The sequence below is a fragment of the Hordeum vulgare genome, chromosome 5H (genome assembly GCF_904849725.1).
Source record: "Hordeum vulgare subsp. vulgare chromosome 5H, MorexV3_pseudomolecules_assembly, whole genome shotgun sequence".
Lineage (NCBI taxonomy): Eukaryota > Viridiplantae > Streptophyta > Magnoliopsida > Poales > Poaceae > Hordeum > Hordeum vulgare.
In genome coordinates this window covers 275,948,790-275,965,502 of record NC_058522.1, presented here as the reverse complement: position 1 = coordinate 275,965,502, position 16,713 = coordinate 275,948,790, and positions in this window count along the sequence as shown.

Here is a 16,713-nt window from a genome sequence, read left to right as displayed (position 1 = left end):
CCTCCACGACCTCACCCACCTCGCCGACAAGATCTCGGTACGAACCTCGTGCCTCCATCCCGTTCCCCGTCTCCTCTCCTCTGCCCTCCTCTGCTCTGTTCGTGTTGATTTTGCATTTTGGCTTTGGGGCCAAGGTTTGGTTTCCTCCAAAATTGTGCTCAATTCATTAACCAGGCAGGTTGGTTAGGTGGCTGGATGCAACTCCATGAAACTGCCTAATTATTAACGCTTCACAATCCCATGTTAGTTGTAACTGGACAAATCATGTATAACACCATGCTTGTGCCCTTATTCTTGGAGTATTTGCAGCTGTATTCTTTGGTCGTTCATTGCTCAATCAAGTGAGTCTATTCTCTCTTTTTTGACAGCAATTTAAACCTGACAATAGGGGGGAATATGGCCATGATCCTTTCACTTTTATTTGGTTTGAGGAGAAATGAGTAGTCAGTTTCCAGACTAAATTTGTTTTCTGTTCTACACATAGATGCAGGTGCAACAATTAGCTGCAGCAGCTATTGTTCCTTTTCTTTTGCAGTTCGGATGTGCGTCCATACGTGTTAAAAAGTTAAGTAGATTTAATCTGCAGTCTAACAATACTTTTGTTAATAGTTGCCAACTAAAAGATGATCTACTTGTGCCAAAAGTGAGGATGCAGATATCATGAGTTCATATTGTACAAAATTACTTTCTGTAAGCAATATTCTCTTTTTTCTTATTATTTAATATTTTCATATTGATAATAGCTTCTGAATTGATGTTTGATTACCTCTCCTCCTTGGAGAACCATCAGATTTTCATGCATGAACAATAACCATGTGCTCTTATTTTTAGGCATAAGGACTCTAAAATGGATGAAGGAGGAGCTAAAGTTCAATAGCGTACAACAGGCATGTTGTGTATAGAGTTTGCAAGAAACCGTGTTCATCTCTTACACTTAAATATCTTAGCTAGCACAACTATTTCATATCACAATACTTAATGGAATCACTTTTCTTAGCACTTCCATGATTTTCATTATGTGAATTCGATTACTATGATGCCAGGTAACTTGACTATTCGGTATCTGTATTTGACATCTGCATCGAATAATTTTATTTCTAAAGTATAGTTTGAAGTTTAATTACACATGGGATGGGTCACTCCGGTTACCATGGAAACTCAAGTATTTTGCGTTTGCAGTTTGCGATCTTTTTCCCCTATAGCGTCGTGATATACCTCAGTTGTCATCCAAATATAGTAACTGCTATGGTCATTACTAAGGACTAGATTGATACGTATTCAGAAATGTATCATTTATATTTCTATCATTTTGTGCAATTGCTTTCTCAGTTTAATTGTAGCTCTAAATACTCATGTGAATGTAGAGAAGTTTGGCCTCAAACAAGATAGAATCGCGGTATGAAGAGTTTGAAGTGAGACATGAAAATTAGGACTACTAACCATAAAGAGGAAGATTGGCAAGGAGATTAGAAGTCCATGCATGAAACCCAATCAGATATAGACATCCTTAAAAGGCTGAGGTAAGTACTTGTACTCTGAATAGACTTGGATGAAGATGAACCGTTTGTTCAATTGATATTATATTTTTCTAATGGTTGGTCCAGAAAACAGGATTATTAATAATGGGGAGAAGCGCGGGTTCCTACCACCGTTGAGGATGCAGAAGTCTCAGTTCCACTATGCACTGACACGGGTACCGAGTGCATCCGCAATAGGCGGGGACATGAGAGTCGTGCCGTAGCCGGCAAGGATGTGGGTGCCGCCGCCATTTCGGTCGCTCTATAGAACTAACATTTTTTATATTGCATACTTTACATGTTTTAGATTACATAGTTTATAATTTTTAGAACTGAAAGTTAGATTCCGATTGTTATCTTCACATTAATTCAATATGTTGTCCACTTTAGATCTGTTCTTTCACATTCCCACATTTTTCTTTTACCTTAACCCAAGAGAACTTCCTGAAATCTTTACCATAGTTTTGTGATTTCTAAATGGGTTAGATTTCTTTTTGGTCTGATTGAACCTCACATAACGTAGTAAAATGATGAGTAATGGGGTTTGTATTAAACATGACCTTTCGAGAGGCAGAGATCATCATGCTATAGTATTCTATCATTTTTTTCGAAATTTCTAGAATATGAATTCAGAATTCAATACTCATATTAAACTTAATGGGCTACTTTGATCAAGACGTACGTTGCACGGGCATGTTTACTAGTGACACTAAATAACGAGGGAGGCAGCTCAAAAAAATAACGAGGGAGACAACTCAAAAAAATAACCAGGGGGGCTAATGTGCGTGTCCGCTATAGGGCTCAATTTCAGACACGGCTAGTTAAGAGCATCTCTAACCCATCCCTTAAAAATGCAAACTATAAAACTGAGATATGGATAAAAATATATTTTAAGGGTTTATTTTAGCTACGACCGAACAAATATTGTAAAACAAACTGTAAAGTGGGATAAAGAGCTTCTTCCTCCAGTTCATCCGTCACCGCTCCTGTCGGCCGCGTCGGCCACACGGCAGCGCCCAACCCCGTCGGCTGCGCCCCGTCCCTGCCGGTCGCGCCCAGCATCATCGGTCGCGCCCCGTCGCCTCCGCTGTCAGCGCCTTGCTCCGTTGCCAGCAGAGCCGTGCCTCTTTGCCTGCCGCGCCGAGAGGATTCTGGTGGCGAGGTTGGGGTCATGGGAGGCCATGTCGAGGTCGATCTCGTCCAATTCGAACCGGCGACGATCAATTGGGGCGTCTAGCGGCCTTTTCCGGTGTGCGGTGATGAATTCTAACAAGTTTAGGACGGATTCCGTTAAACTCCGCGGCATCGTGTTTGCTCCAACCAGATTTGACCGGTATACGGGGCCCCCTTGATTCGGCCTTCCAACCTTCAAATATAAAGGTTTCGGGTGTGCATTTTCGATGGCCCTTAAAAAATGTACGAATTGGACCATTTTTACGTTTGTGTTCTGGATACTTTTTTCGATCAAAACTAAAAAACGCAAAAATTATAAAGGTTTGACCATTTATACGGGATCTGTTAGATATGCTTAAAAAACTGTGAAGTTCGTGTAATTACGCGAGGCTTAGGGTGGGTTCAGCCTAGAAATCAGGGAAGGGTTATGATTACGTGACGAGCTGACATGTCTAAGGGAAAAAATTGCGTTCCAACATGTCTAAGGCTTCGTTCGGTTACGCCCACCCCCGCCGGGATCGAAGCCGAAACCCGGTCAAACCTGGGGGTTTTGCCCCGACCGGGGTTAAATCCATGTTAGCCCGTTAACTGTCTTCAGTTAAACCCGACACGGGTTAAATCCCGTCTGATCCCTTCCAAAACCGCCGGGTTTCAACGGGGAATCAACCCCCACCTCTCCTCCCATGGAATCAACCCCCGCCTCTCCTCCCAAAAAACAGAAGTAACTCCTCTCCTCTCGCGAACCCTAGGCGACAACGACGAAGGCGAAGGTATCGGCCGCGGGAATGGAGGGCACGACATCGGCGGGAACAAAGAAGCGACAGCCTTCCGCGAGTGTTCTCCCTTCGTCCTCCACGAATCTACCACATGTACGTACTCTGCATCGCGTGGATTTCTCGGCCAGATCCGTGCCTAAATCGACCAGAGCTGCCGTCGGCTGCGTTTCTCTGCTAGATCCGTGCAGAGCCGAACTCCCCTTTGATCCAGAAGGGGAGAGGATGAGACAAGGAGGAGGGGAGGAGACGGATGAAGCAAGGAGGTGAGGTCAGGAGCTCGACCTGTGAGGAGCTCGACCGGACTTGCAAGGAAAATGCTCACACGGAGGTAAAAATGTCACCTTGTTGTCCCTCTTGCCGCTCCAGTGATTTTGGGACTGATTTTGTACATGTGCAAACTATGTTAGCTTCCATTGTGTGGTATGTAGTGTTTAGATTTTCTTTCACTTATATTTCCTATGTCATTACACAGAGGATAGAATCCTAGATGGTTAGGTCTTGTCTTTATTACAAAAACATGATGACCCCGAAGGAACAATCCAGTAATATCATTTGTTGATTAGTGATTGTTGTATGTACCAATGTACTCCTACGTATTACTATTAGTTACTTTTGCATGGACATTTGTTTGGACACCTTGCACTATTATTGTCGTAGTAGTAATAACTAGTGGCCTTTTTATTCTTTAGTCATAAAATGGATTCAGATATGAGGGATTGCATCAGGAAGAGGGAGGAGGAGGATGACGAAATGATGTTATTTGTTTTTCCTGCACTACATTTGATGGAGACCGATGGAGTTGCTAGTAGGGAGCCGAGGATTCGGCGTCATACGTCGTTGCTAACAGGCGAGATGTTTGTTAATGAGTTACTTGAAGGACACATCAAAAACTGCCTGGTGGCATTTAGGATGGAACCTCATATTTTTAGATCTTTGGTTGTTATCTTCGATGCGAGAAATTGGTGTTTGACACTAGAATTAAATTCGAAGAGAAACTAGCATCGTTTTTGTGGATGTTATCCCACAATTGTTCCTTCGAAGATCTTCAAGTTCGTTTTGGTCACAGCGGGGATACTTTCCATTGGCACATGAATAATTTCTTCAATATCATCCCTACTCTATCTAAGCATTTCTTGAAGCCTCCAAATCCCGATCATGTACATCCAAAGATTCAATCAAGCACGAGATTCTTTCCTTATTTTTAGTTTTTTGCTTCGTCAACTTCCATCCACATCGAGATCTTACTCTTCATGTTTTAGATGCTAACTTGTACTATTTTGTTGTAGAACTGCATCAGGGCCATTGATGAGACACGTGTTCCCATAACAATTTCAAGAGAAAAGGTCGCACCGTTCAAAAATAGGAAAGGGGCCCTAAGCCATAATGTTATAGTCGTGTGTGACTTCGACTTAAACTTCACCTTCATTCTTGTGGTTGGGAGGGATCCACGACTGATGCTAAAGTTCTCCGCTCAGCACTTAACAACGGGTTTCAAGTACCTCCAGGCAAGTTTTATCTGGTTGATGGCGGTTATGCCAACACTCCTTACTTCTTGGCACCGTACCGTGGTGTTCGGTACCATCTCAAAGAGTTTGCACGCGGTCGCCGTCGACCCCAAAATCATAGGGAGCTCTTTAATCATCGACATATCGAAATTATATCGAACGGGCATTGGGAGTCTTGAAGAAGCAGTTCCCAATTCTGAAAGTGGGTACACAGCATCGAATAGAGAATCAAGTCAAGCTTCCAGCAGCGGCGGCAATCTTACATAACATCATTCGATCTCACCAAGGAGATGAGCGTTGGTTAGATAATCAACCAAACAACATATCTCCCATGAATTTTGTGGATCTTCCTGATGGTGACATTCCTCAAAATCATCAAGTCGACCGTGAAGGCGATAACCTTAGGGATGCAATTGCGCATCAAATGTGGGCAGATTATCAGCGGCAACCTTAGTGAACAATAAAGATTTGTAATAATTTTTCACTTTGAAACTTGTTTTAATTTCATCTCATGTTTTAAATAGTCACTTGGATACTTGTTTTGTCCAGAAATCATTATGATGACTGCTCGAGGATCACCAAGGTTGAACCTCCTGAAAGAAGTTCTCGAAAGGCGTAGAGCGTCACCCCCTATAGGTAGTGTGAAAAAAGAGGAGGAGAGGGTCTCCAAAAGGTAATAAACTAGCTCTTGTACAATCTTAGATATTTATCTAACTATGTGAAAATAGTTAAGATAGAAAAAGGTACATTAACATGATATGTGGAATGCAGAAGATAGAGCACAATGGAATGCAAGCCTTGAGAAAGATCTCGTGGACTTGCTTCATGAGCATGCTACACCTGAACACAAGTGTAAAAATGGATGGAGCTCTGAAGAATGGAATAAGATAGTGAAGAAATTCCACCAGAAGAATCCTTATGCTAGGTACGAGAATAAGAAGATCCAAGAAAAGGAGAAAGAGTTGAAAAGACAATATAAGATGATTAAAGAGATAAGGAAGCAAAGCGGTGTTTCATGGGATGACCAGCAGTGCAAGATTCTAGTAGATCCACCACTTTGGAAAAACATTATCATAGTAAGAATGTCATTGTTATTCCCTAAACGCTGCATTGCTTTGTTGCATGCTCTAATCTCATTGTTTTTGTCAACTATGTACTCACACCCTAAAGCTGGAAAGTTGAGAACAAAAGATTTCCCTCTTTTTGACGTTTTGCCAGAATTGCATGATGGTCAGTTATCAACTTCATTCATATACTCATGTCATTTTTTATGTTTATTCAGTCTTTTATTTTGAAATCCTATATTTGATTGTCACTTTAACTTGTAGGCCAAACTGCTGAAGGGACATACAACTTCACATCTATCGAGTCATCACAGTACTCAACCCAAGCACAACTCGAGAACTTGGGAGAGCTGGTGAGTATCTTCGTGAGAATCATGGAGAAACATCCTACCATGGTGAGAATATTGGAGGAGAAACGTCACCAATGGTGAGAATCTTGGAGGAGAAAGGGTGCAGATTGATGAAGATGTTGAGGAGGTGTTCGCGCAAGAAAATATTGCTATGGAGCCCCATCAAACGCAACCAAGTTTGGCTACTGCACCCTTAAGAAATGGACAAGAAAAATAACCAAAGAGGCGGAGGGGGGTGAATAGCGATGTGGCTGCAATGATGGAGAAGTACTTGGAAATAAGGACGAAGCAGGTGGAAGATGAGAGGAACAAACCAAGGGTTGTGGATGGGTACTCTATCTAAAACTTCAACGATCTGCTGAAAACAATGGATATCACACCCGAGGAAGAAGTCAAGGCTTTCCGAGTGTTCAAGATCCCCGAGAACCGAGAGATTTTCATGAGTGCCAAACCAGAGACTGCTCTTATGTGGCTGAGAACAGAAATGGAATGACTCGGGTACTTACATGAAGCTCCCTTGTTTTTTTTATTTCCTTGCAAGAACATCTAGAATATGCAAGAATCACCCCTGTAGCTACTTGCATGCATACTTGTATTGAGCATCCAGAATATGTGTAGTGTGTGCATCCATTGGTGTCCACTAGATTTCATAATACCAAATGGGCATGCTGGTATTGATACTAGTTGATCCACTAATTGTTGCCCTTGTTAATCTAGTTTTAAGGTTACTGGGTGAAGACATGCCATTATTTGTTGATGCCTTTGATGGTGGTGGTGCTGTTGTTTGATAACTATAAGCACAAACTCCAATTTTATGTGCCTAGATCAATTTCTTTGCTCACTGATTACTTGATTGTTTGATTACTGTGGTGGTGGTGGTGGTGCTGTTATTATGCGCTTAGATCAATTTATTTGTTCAATTTTATTATGTGCCTAGATCAACTGCTGTTGTTATCATGTGCCTGGATTGTTTGATTATGTGCCTAGATCAATTTTATGTGCCTAGATCAATTTCTTTGCTCACTGTGGTGGTGGTGCTGCTGTTATTCTTCAATATTTCTTTGCTCACTTGATTAATTGATTGTTGATTGATAGAAGTAAGACATCTCATATTTATTTCTTTGTTCATGTATACTGCTCACATTTTAGTTCTTTGATATGGACTAACTGCCTTTATTGCCAATGCAATGCGTTAATCACTATGGAAACGGCATCGACGAGATAGATTATGTAACATTTGTAGTATATCTTCAACGATTTTGCAGAGATTGTAAACCATTTTCTGAAAGTTAACTGACTCCATCTTGGAATAACTGAGAATTTTTAGAAATATTTTGTTGTCTATTTGAGATAAATTTGTATGACATATACTCCATCTTGTAACATATTAGTTCATGTATACTGCTCACATATTCGTTTGGGTGACTGGTTGTTGTCTTTCGGTATGGATTAGAAGGGGAGCAACCGAACGGGTTATGCACACAGGGATTTGTATGGATGGGGAATGATGGGGGTTGGGTGACATGGCGGGGATCACCCAATCCCTCGGAGGTTAGAAACCATACTTGGATTCTACTTTGCGTAACTGAACGAAGCCTAAGGGATTAGGCACGTGATTACGTGAGGGGGAGAATTTAGACAGATTTCAAGTGGGCCCTAACGTGTAATTTAGGGGTGGTGTTGTTGACGCTCCAAAGTGGCACAATCGTAAAAGTTACTTAAAGCTATGTCAAGATTAATTAAAACTTATGATTAGGAGTCACTATGGGATGACTTTCTTCGAGAAGATCAAGATGGATATGAAGATGGTCTACAACGGAGCTCGGATGCAAAAGTTATGACAAGTTCAGAGATGCTCATATTGATGCCAGATTAAAGAATGGCATGAAAATCTGTTGATATGGCCTCGTATGAGAAAATATTCTACACGAATTGTCTTCGCCTCATCAAATCGATCGATTTTTGAATAAAGATTACTCAATCTGAGGTTGTATGCAACCTGTGGAGACAAAACAAGATCAAGAACATAAGGTGCACAGTCATTTCGGATCCACCGAGTATTTTGACTCGGTGACACCGAGTTGACTCGGTAATTCCGACGAAAATCACTAGAAAATTCCGAGTGGGATGCAGAAGATTACAGAAAGTTGGCCACGTTAACTTGGTGGGACCGAGAAAAATCACTTGGTGGCTCCGAATTGGTGTGGAAAATTGCTAAAGTTTCATGTCTGAGTTAAGTTAGGGTTTTTGACGTTTTGGATGGGACTTTTAGTCCATTTCTTGTACGGGAAGTCCAGCCGCCTCATATATATGTCAGAGGTAACTGTTGGAAATATGCCCTAGAGGCAATAATAAATTAGTTATTATTGTATTTCCTTGTTCATAATAATAATTTATTATCCATGCTAGAACTGTATTGATTGGAAACTCAAATACATGTGTGGATACATAGACAAGACAATGTCCCTAGTGAGCCTCTAGTTGACTAGTTCGTTGATCAAAGATGGTCAAGGTTTCCTGACCATAGACAAGTGTTGTCACTTGATAACGCGATCACATCATTGGGAGAATGGTGTGATGGACAAGACCCAAATTATAAATGTAGCATATGATCGTGTCAGTTTATTGTTACTATATTCTGCATGTCAATGTATCTGTTTCTATGACCATGAGATCATGCAACTCCCGGACACCGGAGGAATACCTTGTGGGTTATCAAATGTCTCAATGTAACTGGGTGACTATAAAGGTGCTCTACAGGTATCTCCAAAGGTGTCTGTTGGGTTGGTATGGATCAAGACTGGGATTTCTCACTCCGTGTGACGAAGAGGTATCTCGGGGCCCACTCTGTAATACAACATCACAACAAGCCTTGCAAGCAGTGTGACTAAGGAGTTAGTTACGGGATCTTGTATTACGGAACGAGTAAAGAGACTTGCCGGTAACGAGATTGAACTAGGTATAGAGATACCGACGACCGAATCTCGGGCAAGTAACATACCAAAGGACAAAGGGAATAGTATACGGGATTATATGAATCCTTGACATAGAGGTTCAACTGGTAGAGATCTTCATAGAATATGTAGGAGCCAATATGGACATCCATGTCCCGCTATTGGTTATTGACGAGAGAAGTGTCTCAGGTCATGTCTGCATAGTTCTCGAACCCGCAGGGTCTGCACACTTAAGGTTCGGTGATGTTTCGGTATAGTTGAGTTGTATGTGTTGGTGACCGAAGTTTTGTTCGGAGTCCCGGATGAGATCCCAAACGTCACGAGGGTTTCTGGAATGGTCCATAAACGAAGTTTTATATATAGGAAGTTGGTATTTGGATTCTGGAAGGTTTTCGGGCATTGCCAAGAGTGTACCGGGAGTGACGAATGGGTTCCGGGGGCCCACTGGGTGGGCCCACCACGCCGCAAGGGTTCCACGTAGGTTTGTTGGATGGGCAATAATATATAATGGGCTGACAAATTCATCCAAGGAAAGCCCATGAGGACAAAGTGGAAAATCCAAAAGAGGTGGGAAAATAAGGAAGGAGTCCTAATCCAAGTGGGATTGGAGGAGGACTCCTCCCTTCCCCACTTCGGCCGACCCAAGGAGGCCTTCCTTGGCGGCCAAGGCTGCCTCTCCCCTCCTCCTATATATACTAGAGCTTTAGGGATTTTGAGACGCAACTTTGCCACGTGTTGCCCTCTCCCCTAGTTCGTAGTTCTTCCTCTAGATCGGTTTTCTGCGGAGCTCGAGCGAAGCCGTGCAGGAATAGATCATCACCATCACCGGCGCGTCGTCACGCTGCCGGAGAACTCATCTACTTCCCCGTCTCTTTTGCTGGATCAAGAAGGCGGAGATCGTCATCGAGCTGTGCGTGTGCAGGACGTGGAGGTGCCGCCCGTTCGGCACTTGATCGGGACGGATCACGAGACGGTTCATGGGACGGATCGTGGGACGGATCGTGAATACGTACCACTACATCAACCGCGTTTAATAACGCTTCCGCTTAGCGATCTACAAGGGTATGTGGATCCGATCTCCCTCTCGTAGATGAACATCACCATGATAGGTCTTCGTGTGCGTAGGAATTTTTTTGTTTCCCATGCAACGTACCCCAACAGTGGCATCATGAGCTAGGTTCATGCGTAGATGTAATCTTGAGTAGAACACAAAAGTTTTTGTGGGCGTTGATGTTCGATTTGCTGTCCTCCTTAGTCTTTTCTCGAGTCGGCGGTATTGTTGGATTGAAACGGCCCGGACCAACCTTACTCGTACGCTTACGAGAGACCGGTTTCATCGACTAACATGCAACTTGTTGCATAAAGATGACTAGTGCGTGTATGTTTCTTCAACTTTAGTTGAATTGGATTTGATTGAGGTGGTCCTTGGAGAGAGGTTAAATAGTTTTGCACATCAGCGTTGTGGTTTTGCGTAAGTAAGATGCGATCATACTAGATACCCATAGCAGCCACGTAAAACATGCAACAACAAATTAGAGGACGTCTAACTTGTTTTTGCAGGGTATGCATGTGATGTGATATGGCCAAAGACATGATGTGATATATTGGATGTATGAGATGATCATGTTGTAATAGTTAAATATTGACTTGCACGTCGATGCTATGGCAACCGAAAGGAGCCATAGGGTTGTCTTTAAAACTAATGTTTGTGCTTGCAGATGCGTTTACTATGTTGCTAGGTTGTAGCTTTAGTAGTAATATCATAGATAGCACGACAACCTCGGTGGCGGCACGATGATGGAGATCGTGATGATGGAGATCATGGTGTGGCGCCGGTGACGATGAAGATCATGCCGGTGCTTTGGTGATGGAGATCAAGAAGCACAAGAACATGGCCATATCATGTCACTTATGAATTGCTTGTTATGTTAATCCTTTTTTGCACCTTATCTTGCTTAGGACGATGCTACTGCAACAAAAGACCTTCCAACGGCGCCAGAAACAAGCGTGCTGACGGGAGACTATTCTTGTCTTGATTCTCCTCAGCAACGGCACCAGGAATCCTTCTGCTACGGCTACGCCTTTAGGGACTTCCTAGGCAAATATGCAAAGGATTCCCCCGTGTACTTGGAGCCTTGCATTGGTGTTCCGTCGAAGCGGAAAGGGTGATGTAGCACAGCGGTGGTAAGTATTTCCCTCAGTTTTGAGAACCAAGGTATCGATCCAGTGAAGGAATATCACAAGTACCTGCACAAACACAAAGAGCTTGCTCCCAATGCTATGAAGGGGTTGTCAATCCCTTATAGATTGTTTGCCAAGTGAGAACTGAAAGCAACAAAGTAACAAAGCAAAGTAAAAGCGAAAGTGGAAACGATAGGTGTGAATAGACCCGGGGGCCGTAGTGTTCACTAGTGGCTTCTCTCATGAAAGCAAGTAGACGGTGGGTGAACGAATTACTGTCGAGCAATTGATAGAACCGCGCAAAGTCGTGACGTTATCTATGGCAATGATTATATCTATAGGCATCACGTCCAAAACAAGTAGACCGATACTTTCTGCATCTACTACTATTACTCCACACGTCGACCGCTATCCAGCATGCATCTAGTGTATTAAGTCCATGAGAATAGAGTAACGCCTTAAGCAAGATGACATGATGTAGATGGACAATCTCATATCTACGAGAAAAGCCCATCTTGTTACCCTTGATGGCAACAACACGATGCGTGCCTTGCTGCCCTTTCTGTCACTAGGAAAGGTCACCACACGTTATGAACCCAAAACCAAGCACTTCTCCCATTGCAAGAATCATAGATCTAGTTGATCAAACAAAACCCAAGACTCGGAGAGACTTACAAGGATATCGGATCATGCATATAAGAAATCAGCAAAGACTCAAATATATATCATAGATAATCTGATCACAAATCCACAATTCATCGGATCTCGACAAACACACCGCCAAAGAGGATTACATCGGATAGATCTCCATGAAGATCATGGAGAACTTTGTATTGAAGATCCAAGAGAGAGAAGAAGCCATCTAGCTACTAATACGGACCCGTAGGTCTGAAGTGAACTACTCACGAGTCATTGGAGGGGCGATTATGTTGATGAAGAAGCCTTCCAACTCCAAAGTCCCCTCTAGCAGGGCACCGGGAAGGGTCTCCATATGAGATCTCGCGGAAACGGAAGCTTGCGGCGGCGGAAAAGTGTTTTCGTGGACGCCCTGATTTTTTCTGGATTTTTAGGGAATTTATAGGCCAAAGACCTAGGGCAGGGGAGCGCCAGGGGGGCCACAAGCTCGGTTGCCGCGACTTCCCCCCTGGCCGCGGCAACAGGGCTTGTGGGCTCCCTGTGGGCCCACTTGCTTGGCCCTCAAGCCTCGGGATCTTCTTCCGTTCTGGAAAAAATCATTTTGGGGATTTTATACCGTTTGGACTCCGTTCCAAAATCAGATCTGAAAAGAGTCAAAAACACGCAAAAAACAGGAACTCGCACTTGGCAGTGAGTTAATAAGTTAGTCCCAAAAAAGATAGAAAAGGTAAACAAAACATCCAAAGTTGACAAGATAATAGCGTGAAACCATCAAAAATTATAGATACGTTTGAGACGTATCAGACGACGGTAGAATTATAAGGTGATCCCTCACTAAAAATTCAAGATAAAATTGTGTTCTCCCTGACTGTGCACCGTTGCAACAATTTGTCGTTTCGAGACACCACGTGATGATCGTGTGTGATAGACTCAACGTTCACATACAACGGGTGTCAAACAGTTGCACACGCGGAACACTCGGGTTAAACTTGACGGTCCTAGCATGTGCAGACATGGCCTCGGAACACAAGAGACCAAAAGGTCGAGCATGAATCATATAGTAGACATGATCAGCATGGAGATATTCACTACTGAAACTATACTCAACTCACGTGATGATCGGATTTGAGTTAGTGGATTTGGATCATGCATCACTCGAATGACTAGAGGGATGTATATTTGAGTGGGAGTTCTTAAGTAATATGATTAATTGAACTAATTATCATGAACATAGTCAAAAGGTCTTTGCGAATTGTGTTGTAGCTTGCAATGTAGCTCTACTGTTTTTTATATGTTCCTAGAGAAAATTTAGTTGAAAGATGATAGTAGCAACTTTGCGGACACAGTCCATAAACTGAGGATTGTCCTCATTGTTGCGTAGAAGGATTATGTCCTTCATGCACCACTCGGTGTGCTGCACCTCGAGCGTCGTCTATGGATGTTGCGAACATCTGACATACACGTTTTTTATGACTACGTGATACTTCAGTGCGTAATACTTAACGGCTTAGAAGCAAGGCACCGAAGACGTTTTGAACGTCACGGAACATAAGAGATGTTCTAAGAGATGAAATTGGGATTTCATGCTCGTGCCCTTGTTGAGAGGTATGAGACCTCCGACAAGATTCTTTGTCTACAGAGTAAAGGAGAAAATCTCAATCATTGAGCATGTGCTCAGATTGTGTGAGTACAACAGTCGCTTGAATCAAGTGGGAGTTAATCTTCCAGACGAGATAGTGATGGTTTTCCAAAGTCACTGCCACCAAGCTGCTAGAGCTTCGAGATGAACTATAACATACCAAGGATAGATATGATGATCTTTGAGCAATTCGCAATGTTTGACAGTGCGAAAGTAGAAATCAAGTAAGAGACTTGCCGGTAACGAGATTGAACTAGGTATAGAGATACCGACGATCGAATATCGGGCAAGTAACACATCCAAGGACAAAGGGAATAGCATATGGGATTATATGAGTCCTTGACATAGAGGTTCAACCGATAGAGATCTTCGTAGAATATGTAGGAGCCAATATGGACATCCAGGTCCCGCTATTGGTTATTTACCAGAGAAGTGTCTCAGGTCATGTCTGCATAGTTCTCGAACCCACAGGGTCTGCACACTTAAGGTTCGGTGACGTTTCAATATAGTTGAGTTATATGTGTTGGTGACCAAAGTTTTGTTCGGAGTCCCGGATGAGATCCCGGACGTCACGAGGGTTTCCGGAATGGTCTGGAAACGAAGATTGATATATAGGAAGTTGGTATTTGGATTCCGGAAGGTTTTCGGACATTGCCCACAGTATACCGGGAGTGACGAATGGGTTCCGGGGGCCCACTGGGTGGGACCACCACGCCCCAATGGGTCCACATGGGTTTATTGTATGTGCAATATGGTATAATGGGCTGACAAATTCATCCAAGGAAAGCCCATGAGGAAAAAGTGGAAAATCCAAAAGAGGTGGGAAAATAAGTAAGGAGTCCTACTCCAAGTGGGATTGGAGGAGGACTCCTCCCTTCCCCACTTCGGCCGACCCAAGGAGGCCTTCCTTGGCACGCCAAGGCTGCCTCTCCCCTCCTCCTACATATACTAGAGGTTTAGAGCAAGTCTAGTAGAGCCCTCAAGTCCTCAAACCCTTAGAAATAACCGCTTTTTTACAGTTTTCGTCGGAAAAAAACGATAGACTAGAACCCCTAAACCCTCAAATCCGTAAAATAATTTAGAGGTCCAACCCTCAAACTTGTTTTGAACCTGTAGAAGTGAGGGTTGGGAGGAGAAACTCCTCCCAACCCGCACTCCACTTCCTCTCCAGCGCGGGAGGGATTTTCATCCCGCTCCGTTCTCCAGGCGCCGCCTCCTCGCGCCCGCCTCGCCGCCATGGAGGCCCCCGCCACCGCCACGCCCCCGCCGGCCGCCCCGCGCCCGCCCCGACCGCCCCTGCGCCCGCCCCAGCCGCCCCTGCGCCCGGCCCTGTGCCAGCCCCGACCGCCCCCGCCACCGTTGGGGCCAAGCGGCGGCGGGCAGGCCTGCCACCGCCTCCTCCCGCATCTGCCCCGGCCCCCGTCCCGCCCCGGCTTCCGCCCCCGACGCCGCGCACGCCCTCAAGAAGAGCCGGCCGAAGGCGGCCTCCTGTGGGCCGCGAGGGGCTGCCTTCAAGGTCGTCGGCGAGTCCTCCGCCGTGACCAAGCCGCGGAAGAAGCTCGCGACGCGGAAGAAGCCCGCTGCCACGCCCGCCGAACCTCCTCCCATCGCGCACGAGGTGTTCGAGGAAATGGCAACCCCATCCTCGTTCATGAACCTCCTCCAAGACGCGGAGGTGGACCTCGGGGCTCCGCCTCTAGAACCCTTTAGGGTTGGTGATGACTTGGAGGAAGATGAGGAGGATGAAGGGGATGACGAGGAGGAGGTGGCCGAGATAGTGGAACCGTGGAGAGTGACTATGTGAGTACATATCTCTTCACTATTTTGATTATGTGTGTGTACTATGCTATTGTTGTGTTCTTATGTGATTATGTGTGGTTGATAGGAGACAATTTCCGGCATGAGGTACAAGGAGATGGCCGCTTCCAAGGGCAAGCCATTCCCATTTGTGCATGCTTGGGCAATTCTTCAAACCTTTGACAAGTGGAAGTTGAGGGATCAAGAGACCGCACCCAAGAAGTCGGCAATGCTTAGGATGGATGATAGTGAATATGAGGAGGGGGAGAGGAACTTGGGCAAGCCCGAGGGAACCAAGAAGGGCAAGGTAAGGGTGAAGATGGAAGGAGAGGCATCAAGCCTAAGGGAGAAGATGGAGCAGATGATGAAGGCAAGAGAGGAATTGACAATGAAGACATTGGAGACGAAGCTTCTTATCACCGAGAAGAAGAAAGAGGTCAAGCTTGCACAAGTTGAAGCAAAGCGTGAAGAAGCAAAGCGCAAGGCCGACTTGGAGGAGAGGATGATCAAGGTGAAAGAGGCAAAGGTATGGAAAGAACTCATGGTGGAAGAGAAGGAGCACATGATGATGTCCAAGAAGGACATGGATCAAGAACAATTGCAATGGTGGAAGGACTACAAGGAGGACATCGCGGAGAGGAAGGGGATATTCCGTGGTGCATCCTCTACTCTTCGAGGTGACACTCCGATGAGTTGTGGTGGTGATGGCGGTGTGGAAGACTCCACCACCGGCGACAATGGAGGTGCTTGATGGACGTGGAAGTGGTCTAGGAAATGGCGCCAAGTGCAACTTTTTGGTGATGGTGCTGATGAGAGGGGGAAGATGATGATTGTGTGATGTAAAAAATATTAAACCATGCAGCAATGATCTTTATTTCCATGTTTGTTTGAAGTTTTATTGTGTGATTCTAGTGAAAATTGTGATATGCCAAATGACAGTTTTAAGGGTTGGGGTTGAGGCAAAGACTAGAACCCTCAAACCCAACCCTTATAACAGAATATTCCGTTATAAGGGTTGGGTTTGAGGGTTCTAGTCTTTGCCTCTGTTTTTCAACCCTTAAAAGTGTCAAAAATGGCCAATTCTCAACCCTTATAACTGATTTTGAATTTAAGGGTTTGAG